Here is a 24,890-nt window from a genome sequence, read left to right on the forward strand (position 1 = left end):
TCAGCCCCGAACGAAAGGCAAGAGCAGAGCAGGCGTCCGGCCCGGGCACTGCCCGGAAACGACGCTGACCGGAGCGTGGGGTCAGCTGCGTGCCCCCCGAGTGGTCACCTGCACCCCTCCTCGCTGCTCCCCGCGCTGCCAGGACAGACCTGGCAGCGGGCAGGGTGGGGAGAGGCAGACCCAGGGAGATGGGATAGGAGACCATGGAAATCATAAAATCCCAACTTGTTAGTGAGTCGGGACAAGGGGTTCAGCACAGCTGTGAAAAGAGGTCAGATGCTAGATGGTTTGACGGTTGAGCCAACAAAATAGGCTGATGAATGTGGGACCTGTGGGGTAGGAGAGAAAGAGGAACCAAGGATAATACCAACATCCTTGGCCTGAACAAGTGCAAAGAGGAAGCCGCCGTTTCCTAAGAAGAGGAAAGGTTTGCGGGAAAGGGTGCAGGAGAAAGTGTGTTGGTGGGAAGGTTGTGAGTCTGTCCTGTGGACACACACCTGCTAGGCATCCGAGTGGAGCCGTCAGGCAGGCAGTGGGACAGATGCGTCCAGGGTGTGTTACCGAGTCCAAGCTGGCTCTGCTCGCCGCACGACAGGCCAATACATCGGAGACGAGGAATATGACTTTATTTGGAAAGCCAGCAGACCAAGGAGATGGCAGACTAGTGTCTTTGTAAAACCATCTTATCGGGGTTTGGATGCCAGTTTCTTTTATAGCACAGAGAGGGGGAGGAGATGAGAAGTAAAGTGAAAAGGCCATAAGTTTTGCAAATATCACCTGGAATAATGGCCAGCCTCAGGGAGGGGATGTGTTGATTTCTTCTTTCTTATAGCCAGCCATCCACAGGTGGAACAGGGTCCGGATGTTTCCCTGAACAAAGGCACTTTGGTTTAACATTCAGGGGGCAGGGTTCCCCGAGGCAGGCCATTATGTATAGACAGTATCCTTTCAGTGAACAAAAGCAGCGGAAAACAAAGGTTAAAGTAAAAGAAACAGATGCAACATGTAATCAGAATTGGCTCTTCCCTGTTACAAGTGCAAGAGGGTGGCCCCATGGTCCAGGCACACGTTTACACTGAGGGCTGAACGGGAACGAGCAGGGAGCTGGGAGGAGTCACAGGAGAGTGTGAGGTGCTGCCAGAGGGTCAGGTAACACGAGCCCGGGGAGGTGACTGACCGCTGCTTTGCACATTTCGTGCCGGAGAAGGAAGCTGTTTTGCACTAGAACTTTGTGTAGATAACGCATAGCAGGTTAGGACAGTGCCCTCCTATTCCTAATTTACTAGAGTTCTTATGGATGGTTACAGAATTTCATCAGATGCTTTTCCTGAATCAACTGAGACAATAAGATTGTTTTCCTTTAATCTGTGACTGTGGTGAATTACATTAGTATCAGAGTTTCTTTAATGTTGAACCAACCTTGCACTCCCGGTAAACTCAATTTGGTCACAGTACCTTACATTTTTTAATCACAGCTGGGCCCTGTTTGCTGATCTTTCGTTTAGGATTTCTGCTCTCACACTTACAGAAAACTGGCCTCTCATGTTCCCTTCTAGAACCATCCTTGTCTACTTTAATCGTGAAGGTTGTGTTTGTCTCTTTCCTCCTCCTCTTCTCTCCTCAGAGTCTGTACGAGACTGGGATATCTGTCTTTCGAAAGTTGGCTAGAAATGGGCTGGGCATGATGTCTTCTTTGTGGAAAGGTCTGTATTCCTGATTCAATTTCCATATGATTATAAAACACTTCAGACTTTTAAAAATTTTAGAAAACTTTTCTTTTTGTAGGAATTTGCCACCTAAGTTTTCAAGGCTGCTCATAATATTCTATTTTTCTTTGAACCTCTGCTGCATTTGCAGCATCTAGACATTTCTTCTAAAATCATTATCCTTCTTGAAATGCAACCTTTAGAAGATCCTCTCATGAGAGGTCTTTTGGCAGTAAACCCTTTCATTTGTCATCTAAAAATGTCTTTACTTCATTGTCATTCTTGAAAGATAGAACTGTTGGTTATTACTTTTAAAGATGTTAAAAATGACATCTTTTGGCCTCCACTGTTTAATGCTATCAATCTATTTGTCATTCCCTTGTAGGAAATCAAACTTTTCTTTCTAGCTGCTTTTAAGTTACCCTCTTTGTCTTGGATGTTTTGCATTTTCCTTATAATATTTATTCTGCTAGAGATATCCTGAGAATGGGTTGCTTTCATCAGTTTTGGAAAACTCTCATCCATTATCTCCTATCAAACATCCATCTGCCCCCTGCCATTCTCTGCATTTTCTCAGAACCCAGGTTAGGCAGGTGTGAGGTCTTCTCACTCTGCTCTCCATTTCACTTAACCTCTCTTTTTATATGTTCCATCTCTTTGTTTGTCTGGGAGAATTACCTTCTTCAAATCTTTCCTCCAATTTACTAGTCATCTCTTCAACTGTATCACAATTCCTGTTTAACTCACCTATTAAATTTGAAACTTGCTTCTTTTCTCAGACCTGCTTTGTAAATTATGAGTTCCCCTTTCCTCCTTCTTTTTCATTCACTATGTTCCTTTTTATCACTTTAAACATGCTAAACTTATTTTCTAGCACAACTCAGATAACTTTAAAGTCGGTAGTCTTTGTAGGTCTCTTTCTTGCAGCTTGTTTTCTCTGCTGAGTCTTGCTCTTAGTGGCCTGCTTCCTTGTACTTTAGTGATTTTCCCCCTCTTGGAGCTTATGTTTGATGAAATAAAATTATTTTTAAGGCAGGACAAAAAATGTTTTAACATAAAATTCTCTCTGCCAGTCTGGGCCACTACCCCTCTTTAGTGTGCACTGTGCACCTATGCTACACATGAACCAGACCTCCCAAAGGACACGGGCATGCCTGCTCCATCACAGAGAGCAATTTTCTCCTGGCGCCAGCAAGGTAACTCCTTAGGAGATAACATTTCTTAATCTTGTAAGGGGTCAGGATGACCTACTACTCGCCTTGTACGTGCAGATCTGGACTATGTAAACTGTCAATACGTCATTTGATGGAGTATTACTCCTTCTCTCGAAAATGTATGTAACTGTGCTTTAACTTCTAACGGGAGGAATACTCCTCAGAGCTTTCTGAAAGACTGTCTCCCAGGTTATTATCCTCAGGTTGGCTCGAATAAAATTCTCCATTTCTTTCTTAGATTGACTATTAATTTTTCGTCGACATGTTCCTTGGAACTTTTATCTGTTGGAATTCTTTGAGGCGTGTATCAAAAACGGTTTTCTTTGGGGAAAAAAAACTTTGTGCTTGCTTCTGCCAGAGCCTAAAGGCACCACTATCCCAAGACTACTTTCAACCAAATTTTCAGCTTGAAATTTTGTAAGACAAGTAATACGAATTGGGACTCCAAACTCATGTGAATGCAGGTCTGTGGTTAGATATTCCGAAGGGAGGTGTTTTCCTTCCTTTTTCCTTAACTTCCATGGCCAAGGCCAAGAAAGGCGAACAGCAGCACCTGTTCAGTCCCTGGACAGGCTCCAGGTTTGTCTCCTGCCTGAGGCTCATTACAACCAGGCAGAAGGCCCTGGAAATTAATTGGCAGGTGCCCCTGGGTGAAGGCCTGCTTGGATGTTGCTCCCTTCTCTCTCTCGATTTACATTTTCTCGAGATTTCTCCTATACGATAGTCTCTCTTCCTTTGCAGTTACGTTTTTGAAAAATACACCAGCAGCCTTCGCTGTATCCTGTGATGGAGGGGCCTCTTAATTTGCTTAACAACCTTTATTTAACCGGAGAGTGCAGAGGTCAGCCTCAGGCCAGCCCTGGGACCCATCCTCACTCGGAATTCAGGAGGCTGGGCTGTGAATCCTGCGTCCCCATAAGGTACCCCCGGCCGGCGAGCAGAGTGCACTATAAGCCACGCGTTCACAGGAACACAGCGTTCGGGGAAAATGGAGTTTTACAGCTTCGCTTAAGTGGATTATTTGTCTTCGATGACTTGGTAAATTATATTAAAATAGCAATTTAATAAATAAAAATTTCGTACCCTAATGGAAACTGGGCTTCTGCTCTAATGAAGCTTAACCTTGACAATAAACACCACCGTCGGCTGCCCGGGTGGGACGAGCCTAGGAGGCAGGCTCTCCGCAGCGGACGCCCACACGTCACAGGGCCTACCACCCGTGCCCACTCAGGACGGGGGTCTCCGTCGTCTTTGGGATCTGGCACATGCAATCGGGACCTTCCCGACTGGTGCAAAATCAGCCACGTGGACCGGCCGTTTCCAAACAAGCCCAGGGAGGAGACGGCGAGCACACAGAGAGCTCTCCAAGGGAAGAGGATGAGCCTTCGGGAAGCCCCCTGGGCAGGGGCCACTGCTGGCTGACCGCGGCGCCGACCCCCTGGGAAGCACGTGCTGCGGCCATTTCAGAGCAGGCTCTAGGGACGTGCCTGACGCTCCAGTCCAGGCCTTCCAGCCGCCACCGCACAGGGCCCAGGCTGCAAATCCTTATCTCCCATCTCCCCAGGCTCCAGACGACTGGGGAGGGAAAGGAGGCCAGAGAGCTGGAAAGGCCACTCAGCGGTACACCAGGACGACAAGCAGGCCTTCTGCCTTCGTGGCGGCCCATCACCTCTAAAGAACAAGCCTGTTAGCAGAGTCTCCTCCTAAAATGCTCACCCTCGGGATTCTGAGGCTGGGAATTCTGGGGGTCAAGGAGGAACACTGGTCCTATAACGAACGCCATTTTTAAAAATCATAAAATCATCTCTCTAGCTGAGGAAAAGACAATTCACGTAAGACCCCAGATGCACTTGAAAATGACCATTTAAAAGCCCCAATCCCATTCCAGTCAGATCAGACATCTGAAATCTCAGGTCTTAAGATTTTTATTACCTCCAAGCAACTACGTCTAGCAAACCCAAACCCCGCTCCAAAAAGAAGGCAGCAGGATGATGGATGCCCACGTCACTGCAGGGGACCCCCGGCACTCAGAGCCCCTCCCAGGGCAGACAGAGGAGAGGAAAGGACACCCTGACAGGCCAGGACTGCAGGCAGGTGGGCAGCCTTTGGGTGTGTGGGGCCCATGCCTGTAGGCTTTTCCCTGGGAGAGAGGTGGAAGCACCCAAGAATGCGTCACACCAAATAAGTGCCAGACAGCTGTGGGCGAGATGCTCAAGTTCTCTGAAAGACATCAAAGAAAACCTAGTAAACAGGCAGATACACTAGGTTAATGGACAAAGATTTCAAACCTGAAAAGATGTCAATTGCCTTCCATTATAATTTATAAATCAATGTATTTCTAATAAAAATTCCAACCATGTTTTTTTGTGGAACATGAAGCATATTCTACAGTTGATGTTGAAGAGCAAAGGGCCAAGAATAGCAAGACAACCCCACAGATGGACAGATAAGGGGAAGATTTACATCCACGCTCAAGACATTTTGTGAGACTGATGAAGACCACGTGATCTGGGCCTAGGACAGGTGGGCCAGGGGAGCAGAGACCCCAGGCACAGGCCCGTGGTAATGTGGGTATTTGTCTTTGGCAGACAGGGTAGGCAGACCAGCTGGGGAAGGATGGATTATTTGATAAATGATACTGAAATAACTGGCTATCCATATGGAGAAAGTAAAATTAGGTCCCTACCTCATGCCATACGTAAGCCCCAATTCAAGGTGGATTACAAAGCAACCTGCAAAGGCAAAACCTTAAGAGCATAGGCATCAATTTTTTAAAAAATCAGTAAATTTGACAACACAAAAATTTAAAACTTATGTTTGACACAGGCACTATAATTAAGGTAAATGTATAAGGCACAGACTAGCAAAGGATATCTGCAGTGCATATATGACTGACAAAGGACTGTATCCAGTATCCAGTATATATATGTGTGTATATGTGTGTATATATACATATATACACACACACACACACATATTTTTTAATCCTCCTAAGAATCAATAAGAAAAAGACAAACTACCTAATTAAAAAAATGGGCCAAGGATGTGAACAGACCTCGAGTGGTCAGTAAAAATAGGAAAAGCTGCCCATACTCACTGGTAACCAGGGATGTGCAGAGCAAGACAGGTAAAAGAAAGATGTCAGTTCTTGTTTTTCAAATGGGCAAAGCCTAGAAATTGTGAGGACTGCAGAGTATAGGAGAGGATGTGGGTGGAAAGGAATTCTGCGCATGCTGGGCGGAGGGGTGGGGGGATGCAACTGCTGTCAAGAGCCTGGTAGTATCGAGATGTTTGAAAAGTCCTGTCCTAAACAGAGCATCTCCTACACCAGGGTACAAGGAGACACGTACAAGAATGTTAGGACTGAGCGCTGTTTGTAACTGCAAAAAACTTAGAAACAACTCACGTGTCTTTCAACAGGAGACTGGATAAATTATAACATATTCATACAGTGTGAAACTATAAAGAGTGAAAATAAATGAAATACAGCTACATCCATCAACATGAATAAGCATTAAAATATAAAGCTGAACACAAGAAGCAGGTCACAAAAGAATATTTAAGTGTGATGCCATTTATAGAAAGCTTCAGAATCTCATCAAGATCGTAAGTATTGTTTATAGATATATATATATGTGGTGAAAATGAAAAAAAGCATGTTTAGAAATTATAAAAACCAATTTCAACGTAGTGGTCACCTCTGGAGAATAAGGAAGGAAGCTTCAATGACAAATGTGAAATTTAATTTTTAAATCAGTAATAAATGATCTGAAACAAAAATGAAAAACGAACTGTCAGATTTGACAGAGCTGTGTAGTTAGTACACAGGCATTCACTGGATTATTAGCTACACTTTCTGTATACTTAAGACTTTTTAAAATTTAGGTAACTAATAAGAACCTACTGTACAGCACAGGGAACTCGACTCAGTACTCTGAAATGACCTATATGGGAAAAGAATCTAAAAAAGAGTGGATATATGTGTATGTGTAACTGATTCACTTTGCTGTACAGCAGAAACTAACAACATTTTAAATCAACTATACTCCAATAAAGTCTTTTTTTTTTTAAAGGCTTTTTTATAATTAAAATAAAAGAAACAAACTGGGGACTAAATTGCAATGGTCTTTTCTGGGGTCACTGGGTGAGGGACCACTAATTCCTGTGGCTCCAGCCCAGCCTGGGGCATCTGTCTGGCCCCAGCCACCTCGCTGTCACTCAGACTGTGGCCTCAGGTGGATTCTGATCTCCACGACCTTGGGCAACCCCTGCTCATGTCTCCTCCCAGGGCCACAGGCACAGGGGGCGGGGGGCAGCCCCTAACTGCCCTCCGTCTTCCCTTTGACCTTCCTTCTGAGACTCTTTCCTCTGCCCTTAAACCAGCGGGGCTGTTGGCATGTTTACACTCTTACGGAGAAGGCTTGATTTTTGAGAGACGCTCAGAGGATGAGAACTTAATGCAGAAAAGCTGTCCCTGGGGCAACCCGGCCTCTCCCCTCTCCTCCAGCTGCTGGCCAGAGGCAGAAGATAAACCCGGGTGCTCCTAACATGAGTTTTCTTCAAACTGCATGTCAGGTTCCACAGTGGATCTAGTTTTGCTTATAAAATGACAAAATGAAAGTCTGAAATGACTACACGATTAACTAAACGCAAATGACTTACATATGGCGTACACTTTTCAAAAAGTAGGCAATCAGGCACAGAAACAGCTTTCCTTCTATTTTTTATAATAGAGAAATTGTGATAAAAGGAAAAATTTTTCACCTTTAATCGCATCATTAAACTTTGCTTATAATTTTTGGCACTGAAATAAAACCGAATGGCTTTCTGGCACAGGAGATTTTCCTATGTACATGTATTTATGTAGATGGATTTCTGAGGCCATTCAAACGACAGGAATGGTTTCCCATTCTTTGTGCAGATCCGAGTGCACCAACTTCAGCTGTGCAAGCAAAATCTTTGCTATGATTTCTTTTGAAATATTCATCACCAGGCCAGTGCATTACACAATTACCTACCAGGAATGCAGAGCACGGCCATCTTAAAATTCACACCAACGCCCTCATGTTTGGGGCCTGGGCTGGTAATGGAACTGTAAATCACATTTCATTATGCAGCCAAATCCTGAGGCATAAATGAGCTGGTGCTCATCCAGCCGGCCTCAGAGTGACTGATCTATTATCTCTTGCCAGATAATTCAGGCATGTGTCTGTCCACGTCTGAGAACACTCCAAATGGCTAAATGACAAAGGTCACGGCCAGTCCAATTCATTCCGGGAGTCACTGGTTGCATGCTCATCCAACAGGGAGGGCTGGTCTGGGAAAGGGAGGTGACCCACCTGCTGTCGCTCGGATGTGTCAGCAATTTCCAACTGAAATGAACATTTTAAAGCTGGAAAAAGCATAAGATAACAAAGAATACTGAAATATTTTTTTACATTCCTAAGAAATGTTTATTCCTTTGTTGATGATGTATCAGGGTTCTCTGGAGAAACAGCACCAAAAGGATGTGTGTGTGTTGGGACAACAGGACACACACATTTATATATATATACATATATATGTGTATATATACACACACACATACATATGTATAAAGAGACTGAATATAGAAGCTTGGAGAGTCCAAAATCTGCTGGGGAAGCCCAGCAAGCTGCAGACCCAGGGAAGAGCTGATGCTGCAGTTGAACTGCAAAGGCCTTCTGGAGGCAGAATTGCTTCTTGCTCAGGGGAGGTTGGCCTTTGTTTCATTTGGGCCTTCAGCTGATTAGACGAGGCCCACCCATGTGATGGAGGGCAATCTGCTTTATTCAGAGTCCACCGATTTAAATGTTAATCTCATCCAGGAACACCTTCACAGAAACATCCAGAATAATATTTGACCAAATAGCTGGGTATCGTGGCCCAGCCTGGTTGACACACAAAATTAACCATCACCCAGATCATGATCCATCTTCAATTTTGAAAGGCATTCTCCAGTGCTGTGTTCCTAGGTCCTTTTAAACGACGAACGATTGGTTTAGGTATTCAATTAATCAACAACAGAAACAACAAGCTCCTACGGCTCACAGAGCCATAAGGGAGAAGTTGATCCTTAAATGCAGACAAGACACACCAGCGAAAACCAGTTAAGAGCCAAACAAACAATGGCTTTGATTTAAATATGTTGGCACAGGCCTCAGGACAGACACCCATTCCCCCAGCACGTGCGCTCAGAGCAGACTGTGTGCCACTCGGCTCCCCCCTGGAGCACGGGCCGCTTGTCACCTCCAAGAGACATCAGGCGAGGGGGGGCTCGCACCACAAGTTCACATCACAAGTGTTGTGCTGCCTGCACACGCCTGGCTCCTTTATGGATGAAATCAAAGACATCCTTTGAATGCTGCTCTGTCAAAACTTCATGAATTATACAAGTTCTGGAGAACTGCAGGGGCCAGAGCCAGCACCGCATTGTCACTAACCTCAGCTGTCCTTCTTACGGCCCCTCCCATTTCCCAAATTTAAACATTGCATCCCTGATGGCCTGGCATCTTTGTGAGACCATGAATCACGGTCTGGACTATGGGCACCGCCTTACAGGCGTTTTTGCTACCCTGTCCAACCTGATAATCTCTACTGTTGTTTAAAGCTTGTCAAGGATGTTCCTGGCAAATTAAAAGGAAGAAGATCCTGCTGTGGGTCCTGATTATTTTTTCTTTGAAGTAAGAAATGACATCACACCAGTTAATAACGCAAAGCTTCAATTCTCTCTGTAGACCAGACTGAGCCAAGAGAGCAGAAAGGTCAGAGTGAGTGGGTGAGCTGCAGCTCTCGGTGAACAAGCCAATTGTCCGTCCACAGCCCTGCCAGGACGGGCGGGCACTTCCCTTCGCCGGACAGGCAGGCCTGCACACGTGCCCGTCCACAGGCTGGCACCGGGAGAGCTCAGGTGGCACACCCTGCCTGTGGGGTGAGCGTGTGCTCGGGAGCTGGTTTCCCCCCCTCACCGTCCCCGTCTCCGCCGCAGCTCCAGCCCTGGCCTCCTCCCCGACTCTCTCCTGAGGCTCCTTCCAGCTCTCAAGGCCTCAAAGGCCCCTGCTTCTGCCCGCACCTCCCCGGCCACCTGCCCTGCGGCCTCTCTTGCCTGACTCCGAGGGCTGTGCAGCCTCCCTCCCGTGCTCAGTGCCATGTCCCCACAACACACCAGGACACGCGTGTGCAGCCCGCTCCTGTACCCCTCCCCTCTGTGCAGACACTGGCCCACGGGGACCCCTCTGCCCTCCTGGAGAGGGCAGCTGACCTGGTCCCAGCTCCGGCGCTGCCTCGGCTGCCAAGTGCTCGTCTAGGAGCGCAGAGCGCGTGTCTACTCTCGGGACGAGCTCCAGGAAGGCCAGGGTGATGTGTCTAGGTGCACAGCACAAAGCCCTGCGCCCGGACAGGGTCAGAGAATGAGGCCGACACCCCGATGCGTATCTCATGGTGAGCACGAGTGTGAAACTTGTTAAAGATGGACAGACAGCTTAGCTCCACACGAACCTCAGGCACCTCGATGGAAAGGGAGGGCTGAGCCAGACACCTTCTCAGGCCTCGGACGTCGGGACAGGCTCCAGGGTTTGCATTGTGAAGGCAGGACCCCGAGGGGCCGAGGGCCAAGAGTCCACTCCCGGAAGGGTCGTTTCTGGATGCCTGCCTCTGTCCACTCCCCCACAGGGCCATCGGCCTCATGAGCAGTTCTCTGTAAAGTCTCATTCTGGTAGTAAACGAATGAGGAGGATTCTGAGAGCAGAGGAACGCATGGCCTGTAGGCCCCTGCAGGCCCCGTGTCTGCCTGGACAGGGGAAAGATCGCTCATTTGCTACAACAAAGCAACAAAGGACATTGACTTGAGCCAAAATGTTAGCTTTTCCATCTCCTTGACTGGCATTCCCCAAAGTTACTCAGCCAGGGCAGTACGTGGGAGCAGACGGTGGTGGTGGAGGTCCACGGGGGCCACGCACACCCTCCACGGGATGACACCGTCTGAAACGAGCGGGCGCGAGCTTAGCTGGTCCCCAGACACCCCCGGCTGACGTGGAGCTCCCTGCAGGCAGGGGATGGGCCGCACGTCACCTGTGCCCTTCATGCCAGCTCAGTGCTTGGCATCAGATGTGCCTTGGGGCCCGGCGGGTGGATGAGGCTCAGATGGACCCACAGACGTCCGCTCTCAGCACGAAGCAGAATCTCAATCTCTCGGTCACAAGCCTGGACCCTTCATTCTTAACCAGCTCCCAAGAGGCTGTCACACAAAGTGAAGTCTGAGAACCACTTGGGTTGGGAGCTTCTGGGGACGAGGACCTGCCTTCCCTTTGCCTGGGTCTCCCCCAGCAGCTAGCGCAGTGTTTCCACACACAGCAGGTATTTGGAAAATGATCAAAATACCGAGTGAATGAATGAAGGCCACGATCAAGTCCCAAGTTACGGACTAAGCTCGTTGCTTCCCAATGACTGAACATCCTCAGACCACCAGCCTTGAGTCAAGACTTAAATCAGCCCCCTTGTAAATACGGCTGTGACGAGGACTGTTATTGCGTTGAAACTAATTTGAACAAAAAGAATCCACGTTCACCTAATAGCTGTTCTCTAGGGAATGCCCAGATTTAGCAGAAAACATTGACAACAGAGAAGAGAATTTCCTGTGAGCTAAAACAAGGAAAATTACACAGACACTGCGGCAAACTAAGAAATAAGAAAGAGTCTGACACGATGCGACTGTCCCCTTGTCGTGTCCAATGGTCCTGCCGCCATGACTACAGGACTACTCTACATCCTTTCAGGCCTTGCTCCTTCCAAACTCCCTCCCCCAGGCCAGGCCTTCAGAGTGAGAGGGTGTGTGTATGGGGTGTGATTTCTAAAAACATTTTATAATAAGACTTTTCAAAAACTCCCCAAACTAGAAAGCACAGAATAAAGGAGCCCATGTACCCATTCTTCAGGGTCCACAACGATCACATGTGGCCAAACCTGTTTCATCTCTTACCCGATCCCCACGCCGCCCACATGCTGTGGGAATATTCTAAGGGAATCCCCGTCATCACAAGTCACCCATGAAAAGCAGGTCATCTGTTCTGTGGGTGTTTCCCACTCGGGCTCCGGCTGGCGAGTGGCGCCCGTGTCCCCTTCCCCAGGATGTCCTGTGAGCTTGGACTTAGACCCTGAAGCTGGGGCGGAGTCGGACGCAATTCTGTTTTGCAGGAGTTGATGTAGCAGCGCACCCTTCATGCTTCCCATCAGGAGGCTCGTGGCTTCTGCGTCTCTCCTTCACGACACTACGATTGATTAGCGGGTCCAGGTTTTGCCAGACGGATCCATGCGTTAGAAAGTTCCCTGCCAGCCACCTCTGAAGATTTTCAAAGCCATTGGCGAGTGTCCTTAAGCTGTTATATCATTAGGGTGACAATGTGATTCTTTCCTTCCCTCTGCATTTATATCCGCTTTTTTTCTGTAAGGAATAACTTCTCCTCAAAAACTATTTGATTACCAGAAAAGCACAATACTTGCTTGAATCGTTCCTTTTGTTTATCAGGTGATGCCCTAGCAACCTTCAAAGGCGAGCTGGTGAGGGTTTAATTTAGAAATCACGATGAATTCATAGACTTTAACATATTTGGTTTATTTTAATCCACTGCCTTCATAATTCTTCCTGATGTTCAATTTTCCCATTTCTGACCCCTTTAAATTGGGCTTCTGACATGACCCCAGAAGTCTCTGAGAGGCCACTTGCTTTCTTTATGATGAGATGCTCCAGAATCATCTTGAACGTTTCCCGCCCGAGGCCTGGGACTGCGCCTTTTCCTAAGGAGCCCTGGTTCCTTTTCACGGGAAATGGTATGGAGACTCCACAGGGTACTTTTTTACACTGGGCTGATCACTGGACCCAATAATTTTCATTGGAGGAAGCTAGAAGATGTGATTTTATTTCTATTAAAGAGAAGAATACATCACAGGTTCATACTGAGTCTTAAATCATATTTAAGATTATAGCGTTTTTCCTTCTTTGATTTTATGCTTGATTCTCTTTTAGGTTAAAAATCTTAGTTCCTATAACATTACCATAATTACTTATTTGCTTTACCCTAATGTATGTATTTATGTGTAATGTGTGTATACAAACAATAGTTTCAAGATAGCACTAATGTTATTACTAACAATATGATTACTGAGTAGAGTTTTTAAATTTTTTTGCAATTCTTTTTGTGCTTGAAATATATGCTACTAGGACTGTACGTGCAAATTGCTCAAAAGTCTATTCAAAGTAATTTTGCTCTGTGTGATTAGGCCACCAACACAATATAGAGTTAGGTTCATTTTTTACCTTTTAATTTTGTCCTTGCTTTTTAAGGCCCACTTGTTTAGGTTTAGTTTGGTTTTACACTTATGAAAAGCAACACATGATTCCACAGTAAAAACCTCAAACCAGGTGCATTTGGAGAAGTCGGGCTGCATCCCTGTGTCTCCACACCACCCATCCTCCCCACGAAGACCACACCTTTTCCACTAGGTTCTGGTTTACCCTTTCACTGACTTTTGTTTGTAATATAAGTAAACACGTGTGCACTCAGGAAAAGGTGTGTGTGTGTCTGTCCATCTGTGTGTGTCTGTGTGTCTGCTCATACGCTCCCAACCAACCAACCAACCAACCAACAAGTGAGGGCACCCACGCATGCTGTCTGTGCCTTGCCCCTCCCAGTAAACAGTACAGCCAAGACCCCCCCCCAGCCACGTGCAGAAAGCCCCCTCATCCCTCCTCACCCCTGTGGGGTGCACCAACCCCTGGGAGTGTCAACCAGCCCTGTGCTGACGGACATCTGTGGGGCTTCGGGCCTTTCACCATTACAAACAGTGCTACAATGGATAGGCCCTGTGGATACAGCATTTTCTATTTTCTCCAGCTTAACTTTCGGATGGTTCCTGGGCCAACAGGGAAGAGCCTGTGTTGTTGGCAAGAGAACAACAAATAGCCCCTGTATGTGTCCTTCCTGGGCCCTGCTTTCGACCTGCTGCAGCCCCGTCCTCACCTCCCTGCTGGCTGCCCGCCTTTCTTACCAGCTTACGGGTCAGTCACTACCGGCTGACGGCTCACCTTCGGTGGGCGCTGGATAACATTACCCCTCTTACAAATATTACTGCATATATACTAGTGGTACAGAGGGACAAGGGCCTACATTGTTGTTTTCTCATTGAACCTTTTGCCGAGATAACTGTAGATCCACATTCAGTTGCAAGAAATAATACAAAGAGATCCCATGTTCCCTCTACACACTTAGGGGCTACCCTTCTAATTTGCAGGAAAAGGAACACTAATCAAGCCCCTGGCCTGGGCCCCGCGCTGCTCACACGGCTGACAGGAGGGCACGGGCTCAATGGACACATCATGGTCATCAGATATTTCACACGGGCTACTGAGTCACGGCGTGTAGTGGGCACTGGTGGGCTGAAAATTTTTAACCTGGAATACGATTTTAACTTCACTGTTTAAATGAAGATTCCTTTGCTTTGCACATTCACCAGCACACATGTATGTGGATGGAGGATGCACGTGTATCCATGTGCATGGATGCAGATGTTAGTGTGACCTTTTCTAAACAGAGTCCAGCTATTCTCCCATCTCTGGGTTCCTGGTGAATAAATATTAATTTGACCATGAAAATTATACTGTTCAGATCCTTGGCCATTATTTTTTTTCTGTTTGATAATTCGTACACTGATAAGAAAGAACTAAAGTTCTCCATTACAACTGTAATCTTTCTATCAGATTCTGGCTTTATGTTTTCTTATCTCCATGACTTAGGACATATATATTTAATATTGTTTTGCTATAATAAAATGGCTGTCTTTAATTAACTCAATACAATTTCTTTTAGTCTTTTTAATCTTAATATTATCATTCCTATTTTGCTTCTGCTCGAGTTTGATCGGGAGAGCTTTGCCCAGCATTTTATTTCTAATCCTTTTATGTCCCCAAAGGAGGAATAAATGTTAAGAAGGAAAATTCAAACAAAATCTGACAAATATACTTTAAGATTACATGAATTAAATATTCATTGAATCTGTGGGTATTTAAAATGATATTTTTGGTGCTCAATTTTACTTTTTGGAAAAACTCAATTCATGACCAGCCAAATACTTTGATATTTTACTATTTTTAAATTGTTTAACTAAATATTGAGTTAATACCAAATATTTTTTACATATATGGGAATAAAAGCATACCAACAGAACAAGAATTCTTTGGTTTACTATCCATTGTTTAAGAAGAAAACTAACCTCTAACTAGGTAACTTTCTCCAAAGCCAGCCCAGCCCTTTCCCTTGAGATTCTAACCCTTCGAAGGTAAACAGTATCCCAAACTGTGTGTTTATCATTTCCTTGACTTCCTTTATCTTTGCACCACAGTTGTTTCCTTCTGGATCTGCATTTTAGATAAATGTAGCACAAGGTATGTATGGCTCGAGGACTTTTTTTCATTCAACACTATGTCCCTGAAATACATGCCTGTCGCCTCATGCAGCCGCAGACCATCATTACTTTCCGTGCCTCGCTGACAGTCCACAATTTCTTCATCCACACTACTGCCGATGGGTCTTTAGGCTCGTCTCCACTTCTGGCTATTACAAATCAGTACTGCTGGAATCCTCGTGCACATTTGTAAGAGTCTCTCTAGATGACTGGTTCTCAAACCGCTGTGGGCTCCGGAATCACACGGAGCCCCACCCCCCAGCACATCTGATCCAGGGGACCTTTGGGACGGGGCCCCGACAACCTGCATGTCTGACGAGCTCCCCAGTGCTGCCGCTGATGCTGGCCCAAGGACCACACTTTGAGAACCACCGTGCTGTGCGGAATTCTGCAACGATGGGAACGTCTTACGTCTGCGCTGTCCAGTCGGCAGCCGCCAGCCGCAGCGGGGTCCTGAGTACTTGAAAGCTGGCCTATAGGACTGGGGAACTAAATTTTTCAGTTCTTTAAATTCTAACTAATATTCATCTAAAAGGCCACACGTGGCTAGTGACAGCGCAGCTCTGAGTACATATAACCCAGGAGTGGAATACCTGGGTGGAGAAGAATGCATCTCCTCAACTTTCCTAGGAAAAGCCAATTGATTTTTTGAAGTGTTTTTTACTAGTTTACACTCCCCCCCGCCCGCCCCCTCCAGTGTATATGATGGTTCTTACTGCTCTACATCCCCAGTCCTCCCTAAAGTGTGATATTCTGTCTTTCACACTTACGCAGAGGGTCCTTAAACCCTCCCTGGTAACAGGCGCACGCGCACACACACACACACACACACACACACACTCACACAGAGCTTGGCACGAGGGTCCTGGGGCAGGGCGGGAGCTATTGCTAAGCAGCCTGACCCTGAGGACAGAGCCCTTTGGGGGTGACTGATTTGTTCAGAGGGCTCTCTCCTTCGCCTCACTGCCTGTGGTGAACGTTTCCTTCTGTCCCAAGCACTCGGTAAGGCCTCAAAATTAAAGCTCAAGCTCAAAAGATTTAAAAAATATGACTTCGGTGTTCCACTTACTCTGGGTTCATGTTTTGACTCCGTTTTTGTTTCGTTTTATGGTTTTGGGGACAGTTTTTTTTAAACTGAGTATGTCTAGCCAGTATTTTAAAATTTTTATTAGCTTTTTCTGATGTAGAATTTACATAAGGAGAAATACAGAAACCTAAGAACACTGCCCGATGAGTTTCGACAAGTAAATGCGCCAGCGGAATCAACAACATCCCTATGAATACAGAACGCACCCTTCCCAGGCATCCTGCAGGGGAGGCACAGGAAACCCACGGCTGGGAGCTCTCTCACTGCTGATCCATTTCGCCAGTTCCAAAACCTCGTATAAATGAACTCACACGGTACGCACTCTGGTGTTTGGCTTTCGCTGGCAAACACGGTGTCTTTGAGATTCATTCCATTGTCGCTGAAAAGCATCACACTGTATGAATTTGTTGACCCATCCCCTGCTGATAGGTGTTTGAGCTGTTTCCAGTTTGGGCTAATATGAATAAAGCTGCTCTGATCACTCTCCTACAAGGGGTGTGTGTGTGTGTGTGTAAACATAAATGTTCATTTCTCTTGTGTAAAGACCTGGGAATGGAGCTCCTGGATCAGAGGGCAGATGTATGCTTAGTTTTATAAGAGATTGCCAGTTTTCCCGAGGGGCATTACCATTTGACATTCCACCAGCCATATATAAGATTTCACATACTTGCCAATGTTTAGCACTGTCAATTCTTTTAATTTTAGCCTTTCTGGTGAGTGTATAGTGGTCTCTCACTGTGGTCTACTTTGCATTTCTCTGATGACTCATGATGTTGAGTACTTTTTCAAGTGTTTATTGGCTATTCATCTATTTTTGTGAAATGTCTGAGTCGTCTGTCCATTTTTTAATTGAGCTATTTGTCTTTGTAATATTGAGCTACAGGAATTTTTATATACCCTGGATAGGAGTCCTTTGTCAAATATGTGTATGATAAATACTTCCTCCCTGTGTGCCTCTTAACTATTCTGGACTTCACCTGGTTCCATTATTCTACTATTTAGTCTTATGTCAACATCACACTGTCTTGATTACTGCCACTTTACGGTACATCTTGAAATCAAGACTTAACCCCTCCATCTTAGTTCTTCTTTAACAAAATGTAAGTTTTGCAATCTTAGGTCCTTTGTATTTCCATATACATTTTAGAATAAACTTGTTAGTTTCTACAAAAAAGCTTGGTAGAATATGATTGGGAGTGCATTGACTCTACAGATCAATGTGTAGAGAATTAATATCTTAATATTAAGTCTTTCAACTTATAAACATGGTGTATATCTCACCAAGTATTTCAACTTCTCTGAGTAATGCTTTGCAATTTTTAGTGTAAAAATCTTAAGTATCTTTAGTTAAAATTGTATGTAAGTATTTTTATGAATTTCATGTTAGTATAAATGATATTGGTCTCTAAATTTCATCTTCTAATTTTTCATTGCTAATATATAGATATACAATTGATTTTTGCATATTAACCTGTATTCAGCATCTTTATTAGTTCTTGTTCTTCTTTTATTTTTTTTTTTGGTCAGACTCTAGGATTTTCTACATATGTAATCAATAAGGACAGTTTAACTTTTTACTTTCCAATCATTGTAATTTTTATTTCATTTTCATTCCTGATTGTCCTGGCTAGACCTTCACGTATAATATTGAATAGAAGTGGTGAGAGCAAATATCTCTGCCTTGTTCTCAACTTAGGGGGAAAGCATTTGATAACTTTACCGTTAAATGTGATGTAAGCTGTAGGGTTTCTGGATGCCTTTTATCATCGAGGAAGCTTCCTTCTATTTCCAGTTTACTGAGAGTTCTATTCATGAGTGGGTGTTGAATTATCAAAGGCTTTTTCTGCATCTTTTGACATGATCTTATAGTTTTCCCCTTTATTCTGTTACTGGGATCAATTACATTGATTTATTTTTGAATGTTAAACCAACCTTGCATGCCTGAGATAAATCCCCTTGATTGTGATGTACTGTTATTTTTATAATTTACTTGATTCAATTTGCTAATGCTCTGTCAAAGATTTTTGCAACTTTGTTAATTAAGGTATTGGTTTATAATTTTCTTTTATTACAATGTCCTTGTCTCATTTTGGTATCTCAGTTAGGCTGACTAATAAAAAGAGCTGAGAAGTGTCCTCTCTTCCTCTATGCTCTGAATTTGTGTAAGATTGGTATTATTTCTTCCTTAAGTATTTGAAAGTTCACCAGTGAAGTCATTTGTGCCTGCAGTTGTCACTATAGAAAGGTTCTTAATTATGAAAGGCATTTCTTAAATGAATACAGGGCTTTTCAGGCTTCTTATTTCTTCATGTGCAAAGTTTGATCATTTGTATCCTTTAGGAATCTGTCCTTTTCCTCTATGTTGTTAACTTGACTGACTGTTACAAGTTGTGAATAATATTCCCTTGCTAAGTTTTAAATATCTGTAGTATCTGTAGTGATGGCCCCTCTTTATTCATGATACTGGTCCTTTTTTTTTTTCCTCTCTCTGTTTTCTTTCTTTCTTTTTTTTTTTTTTTTTTTTTTTTTTGGTCTTGATTAGCCTAGCTGGAGATTTTTCAGTGTTACTAAACTTTTTATTAAACTAACTTTTGATTTTGTTGATTTCCTCTACTGCTTGCCCATTTTCTATTTTATTGATTTTTGCCCTTTTCATTGTTATTTCCTTCCTTCTGCTTCCTTGGGAATTAAATTCCTCTTCTTTTTCTATCTTCTGAAGGTGGAAACTAAAATTACTGATTTTAAATCTTTCTTCTTTCCTGATGTATGCATTTATAGGAATATGTTAGCTCTCCAAGCACTGCTTTAGCTGCATACTACAAATTCAAATGTTACATTTTTATTACTCATTCAGTTTAAAATATTATCTGATTTCCCTCTGATTTCTTTGACTCAAGGGTTTTTTAGTGGTGTGCTGCCTAATTCTCAAAAATTTGGAGAATTGTAGACATCATTCTTATTGATTTCTAACTTAATTCTATTATGGTTGGATAACATCCTCTCTATAATTTCAATCCTTTTACATTTTCAGAGTTGTTTTATGGCCCAGGAAATAAACTATTGTGGTTATTGGTCACTGTGTACTTGAAAAGAATGTGGCTGGATATCCCTAGTTGTTGGATTATTAATGAGCTCAAGCAAGTTGCTTGATGATATTTCTGTATCTCCTTTATCTTTACTGATTTTTGGCCTATTTTATCAATCACTGAGACAGAAAAATTAAAGTCTCCAGTTATAATTATGTGAGGCGTTCCACTGATATTAATAGCCTTTAATATCTTTCTATGCTAATTGCTCAGTTCTTGTCAATTCGAATGCTAAACGTGGCCCTGAGTAAAAAGTTAACAGGGAGGAACATCCCTTCCCTCACCCCCACCTGAGAGCCCAGGCTGAGACAGAGGTGCACCCAGTTGTCTCCCAGGCTGGCAAATGGATTTTTTTCCTTCTAGTTCATCCTTTGCCCAAGAGTATAGCCTTTCAGTATGGCCTTACCTAAGTGCCTTAGCTCTGCATTCCCTACCTGTGAGGGGCACACGGTCGATCTCTTGTTCCAAGTGTTTGTTCAAACCCAGGCCTAAAGACTGGCAAAAAACCCCTCCCCCTTCCCATGTATTTTCTCTTGGGCCTCTGGGATGACCCTGCTTTCCTGCAAGCTTTCATGCACTTACAAGTCTGCTTTGGATAGTCTATCAGCATTTCTGGGTGATCTGAGGATCGTGTGATACGCCATATTTAAAGCTCAGCATGCTGTAAGGCTGCCTCGGACCCACCCAGGAAGTGATATAGGGATTGGAGCCACCCCGGAACTCCTGGGTTTGCACCTGGGCTCTTCACTGTCCCCCTCTCTTCAGTCTAATTTCTCCAGCAGGCGGTGAGCTCTATGGTGGCAAGGGCTGCGTCTCACTCGCGTCTGTGCTTTCCCGCTACTCCGGCTGGCCCAGGCCTAACCTGCAGTAGATGTTCCCCAGAGTCTTGATGAACGGGACTGGGAGTGTAGGATGGGGCTGCACGGTAAAGATCCCTAACAGCCAGCCTGAGGCTTCTGGGCTTTATCTGACGGGCAAGAGAGGTGCCAGTGAAGGTGATTAGGCAGGAAGGTAGTGGGACAGCTGCCCAGGTGGCATGGAGTTTCTGAGATTTACGGGACCAAGAGGACAAAAGAACTGAGGCAGCACCATTTATAGGGTCCTGCCTCTTCCCTGAGAAACCGGCTATCAAAAGAGCAGATTAAAGAAGCTAACATTACAATGTGTAAAGAGACAGTATTAGACAGGTTGTGTGCATCTCTTCTTCCAAACCTATAGAAAAAAGTAAAGTATTCACTTGAGTGGATGTAGCTTAGGAACAATGAGAGACATTTCCCAAATGAGCCTATTTCTCTCCAGAGGAAAGATTGTGGAGTTGCCTGGGAAGGGTCAAGACTCAGAATTAACCAAGTGCCTGCTTCCAGCACCTCCGGGGTTGTCACGGTGACACTTCCAACTGGAAATCACTGATACTGGCCAGGCCTTCCCCTAAGTTCTCCTAATAGACGTGGTGACACATGTCAGGGGAATACAAATGTGACCACGAGCGCCAATCGGGGCCATCTCAGCCAGCGGCTACCTGGGGCTCCATTTAAGCCATACCCTGGCCTGGATGCCTGGTCTAGGAGGTACGAGGGCATCGGCACCATGACACCATCAGCACCATCACTCCCACTGCTCTGGTGTGAAACAGTCAGGAAGTCAAGTCTGAATCGCTGTCTTTTAATACTATGTTCTTTAAAAAAAACCTACCATGGAATGATGTTCCCAAGGCCTACCAAGGAACAAAGGGCGGTGTGCCCCGCACTAACTCTCCTCAGACTGCGGTGGGGTCTGAGTGTCTGTCTGGTCTGTACACAACTCCTCCTCCCTCCTGCCGGCCTGCGGTCTGGTTGTCAGGTCGCCTTCCCGCCACCATCACTGTGTCCGGGTGGGGCAGTCCTAAGCCCCGCCATCCGTGGCTTTAATCACAGCCTCACACAGTTCAAAACCGTGTGGGCAGAACTCTCTGGAAGGATGCACTGAGGGGGCCAAGGAAGGTTCGAGAGAGTAATGGACACAGGCTGTCACATGGGAACTTTCTGACTTTAAGCCTTAAAGTTTGGTCTTTCCTGCTCATTTGCTGGGATTCTGTGATGTTCCAAGTAGGAAAGGCTACTCGATGAAAGTAGCCAGAAAGGCATGATGTTACTATGTTAATAAAGGTGCCAAGGGCACAAAATAGACTCAGTACTTCAATACCTTGAATAAAAATTGTTTTCTGCGGCCTGGAACAACATTATGCAGTTGTGGTTTCCACAAAGTACATGATTTCCTATTTCCTTGTGAGTTTTCTGGGTCACACATATTTCCTCGCCAAGTCTACACTTCTGCTTCAACCGTTAGAAGAGTCTTTCAGTATCATTTTCCCTGGAATAATTTGTTATCCATCATTTTTATGGCAGCATTAAATTTTAAGAGAGAATTGAGAGGGATAGAAAATCTATGGCATATTTCCAGCCCCCAAAGAAAGCCTTTAATAAATTTAGAACTTTTCAGTTTTACATTCAAATCTGACCCCAGGACCAAGAAGCTGCCTGGAGCCATCCGTCCTTCACGCCGGAGTGCGGGGCCTGACTGCAGCTGGGAGGACGGCCCCCGGCCCCCGGCCCCCAGCTGGCAGGACAGAGCTTGCTCTGTTGAACCAGACATGAGCTGTAGCCCCAAGAGGCACAGCAGCGAGGACTGGGAGACGGGGCCGTGTTACCCTCCCCCGAAACAAGGTCTGGCAGGTGTTGACAGGTGTGCCCTACAAGACACCAGGTAAATCCGATCGGGGGTGCCAGGTCCCCCCCCCCACCTCCCACGCAGCCCTCTGCGGATGCCGGCGTGCCGGGCCCTGTGCAGCGGGGTGGCGCACGGAGCCCAGCCGGCCGGTCCCACCCTCCAGGACTCCCAGCTCGTGTGTGTGGCACGCGTGAAGACGGTGCCTCCACAGAACAGCAGGAGCACTAATGGGGTCCAGCAAAGCGCTGCAGGTGCAGAGAAACGAGGGCCCCGACATCTGAAACCGGTGCAAACGCCACCCTGCTGAGCCAACGTGGTAGGTCGCTTCCAGCCAAGTGTGGGATCAGGCACCGCACTGCTGGAGCCAAGACGGCCGTGATGAGAAGCTCCGTGGGCTTATTTTCAGAATCACACAGTAGCCTCGTGCTGGAGAGCAGTGAACCAGGCAGAGGGGCCACTGAGGAGAAGCGGGGGCCTGCCCGAGGGACCCTGAGTTTCAGTCCCTCCGACAGCTGCACAGCTGGGCAGCCTCCCTCCCCTGCCCCGCCCCTGGGCAGCCTCTCCAGGCTCTGTCCCCCCTTCCCTCCTGTCCCCAGAGCTCAGCGCGGCCCCCCGCTCCCGCACGCCTCCGCCTCGGTGGGCCTTCCACGAGCAAGCACACGCAGAGGTCTCTGAGCACCCACACCGTGCTCATCCACTTGGAAACGTGATGCTTCATGCAATGCTCTTAAAGACCACGGGAACGCAGCGCGGCTCCAGCACTGAGCTGAGTGTGTAATTTGCAACCCAAAGAGGCAGCCGGTCTCAGGGGAGGAAGGCTGAGCCCAGCCAAACACGCCGCTGGCTTCTCATCAGAGCCCCGCGTGACACACAGCGAGCACACGTTCCTCCCCGGCAGGGAGGGAGAGACTGACGTCCGCATCCTACGGGCTCTCTGGACTCGGAAATTCAAACGAGGACACAACTTTCATTTACTAGGACTCGCTTATTTGTTTTCCTCTTTCCCAGAACTTCGACAAGCCACGGCTATAAAGCATGAGCAAGTGTTTCTGGGTTGACAGATCAAATCACAGGATGATTAATGGACAGAGATTCATTTAAAAGGAAAGAATGGAAATGGCAGGGTGGAACCCTTTCCCTCCAACCCTGAGCTAAGGGTTTCCCATTTTAACTCTGACTATGAAAGCAACGACTAACAGTGGGGTGTGGCTGACCCCCGAGCGGGGCAGGCCTAGGGAAGACCGGGGCGCCCAGCATTCCACGTGGAGTGAGGAGGAGAGCAGTCCTGCACTGCCACCAAAAAGCAGCCGAGGACCAGCAGGGACTGACCGAGGGCCACACGCACGGCCATGGCCTCGTAAAGTCCAGCGGGAAGACCAGGTTCGACGAGCCGACCCACAGCAGCTTCGTGGCTGGGAGACCTCGGGGCAGCGCCGGGCCGGCCCTGAGCCTCAGGAGGACCCACTGACGATGCAGGCGGGGCCCGGCTCCCGGCACAGTTACCCGACGGCCACACAAGCCAAGGTGTAACACCAAGTGCTTACGATGGTGGCTGCCACCGTGGACTCTTCATTAAGGGGTATTTATTTTTTTTCATTTATGGTTTATGGTCATTCCTCCAATCATTGAGGAGACTGGCTTCTAAAATGAGTCTGAAGTTGCCCATTAAAAAAAACAACAACAAAGCCTCAGTATAGGGTTCAAACTTAACATCGATAATTTTAAGAAATGTTTATATCCTAAGATTCTCAGAAATGGAATTGCTGGGCCGTCTTCAGCATGTAATTCACAATAATAGGGAATCACAGGGAACCACTTGGGTGGACGGCGCTGGGGCGGTCAGGGCAGCTTTGGTTCCTCCCAGCGGTGGCTCTTGAGGAAGGGGCCGATGCTGACCAGGAGTTTAGGGCTGGTGGAACTCAAACGCGTCTGCACCATTCAAGGGTGGACTCGACAGCTATCCACGGAGCCTGACACACACAGCACTGCAACCTGGGCTGAGACGGGACAGCGGAAGTGAACGTTGTGTGGGGTTAGGCTGCTCTCGAGAACTGTGGACGCGGCGGTCAGCTAGGACCTGGCGGGGGGGACCTCCCACCTGGACCACTCTCATCAACAGCAGGCTGGCGAGGGAGGTTCGTCCTCTGGATCAAATTTACAACACAAATCACGTGAACCTGGAGATTCTTTGCTGAAACTCTTTCAATTTGGTGCAAACATCCAGAATTTCACTTGGTAATTTAGTCAAACTAACTCCTTTAAAAACTTGCTTTTGCAACTTTTGTTGTATTATTTGATTTTGCAGTTGGAGTTATTTTAACAATGTACAATATAATTAGCCACTTAATGTCATTAAGAAAATTTATGAGCCTTCATGAGTTGAAAAACAGTCCCAAATGGTGTTTATTAGCCATCCAGGACTAAAAATAGGACCCCACTGCCTCAGTGAAACACGCTTAAAAAAATGTACAGTCACAAATAATATGTCTAATTATGTATTAAACTAATTCTCGCCTTCACCTTTTGAATATCTAAACTCCTTACCCCATGTATCATTTTAATTATTTTTCCAGTTCATTCCCAGGGAAACTGGCTGATGGGGAATTAATTAATGGGT

At 46.0% G+C, this 24,890-nt stretch overlaps 1 protein-coding gene across 2 annotated transcripts in view; it reads right to left on the minus strand.

The window, feature by feature from the left end:
* TBC1D22A (TBC1 domain family member 22A) overlaps positions 1–24,890 on the minus strand; it is a 313,242-nt gene that overhangs the window by 34,868 nt on the left and 253,484 nt on the right. The gene's annotated exons all lie outside the window — the stretch shown is intronic.

The sequence above is a fragment of the Eubalaena glacialis genome, chromosome 11, assembly GCF_028564815.1.
Source record: "Eubalaena glacialis isolate mEubGla1 chromosome 11, mEubGla1.1.hap2.+ XY, whole genome shotgun sequence".
Lineage (NCBI taxonomy): Eukaryota > Metazoa > Chordata > Mammalia > Artiodactyla > Balaenidae > Eubalaena > Eubalaena glacialis.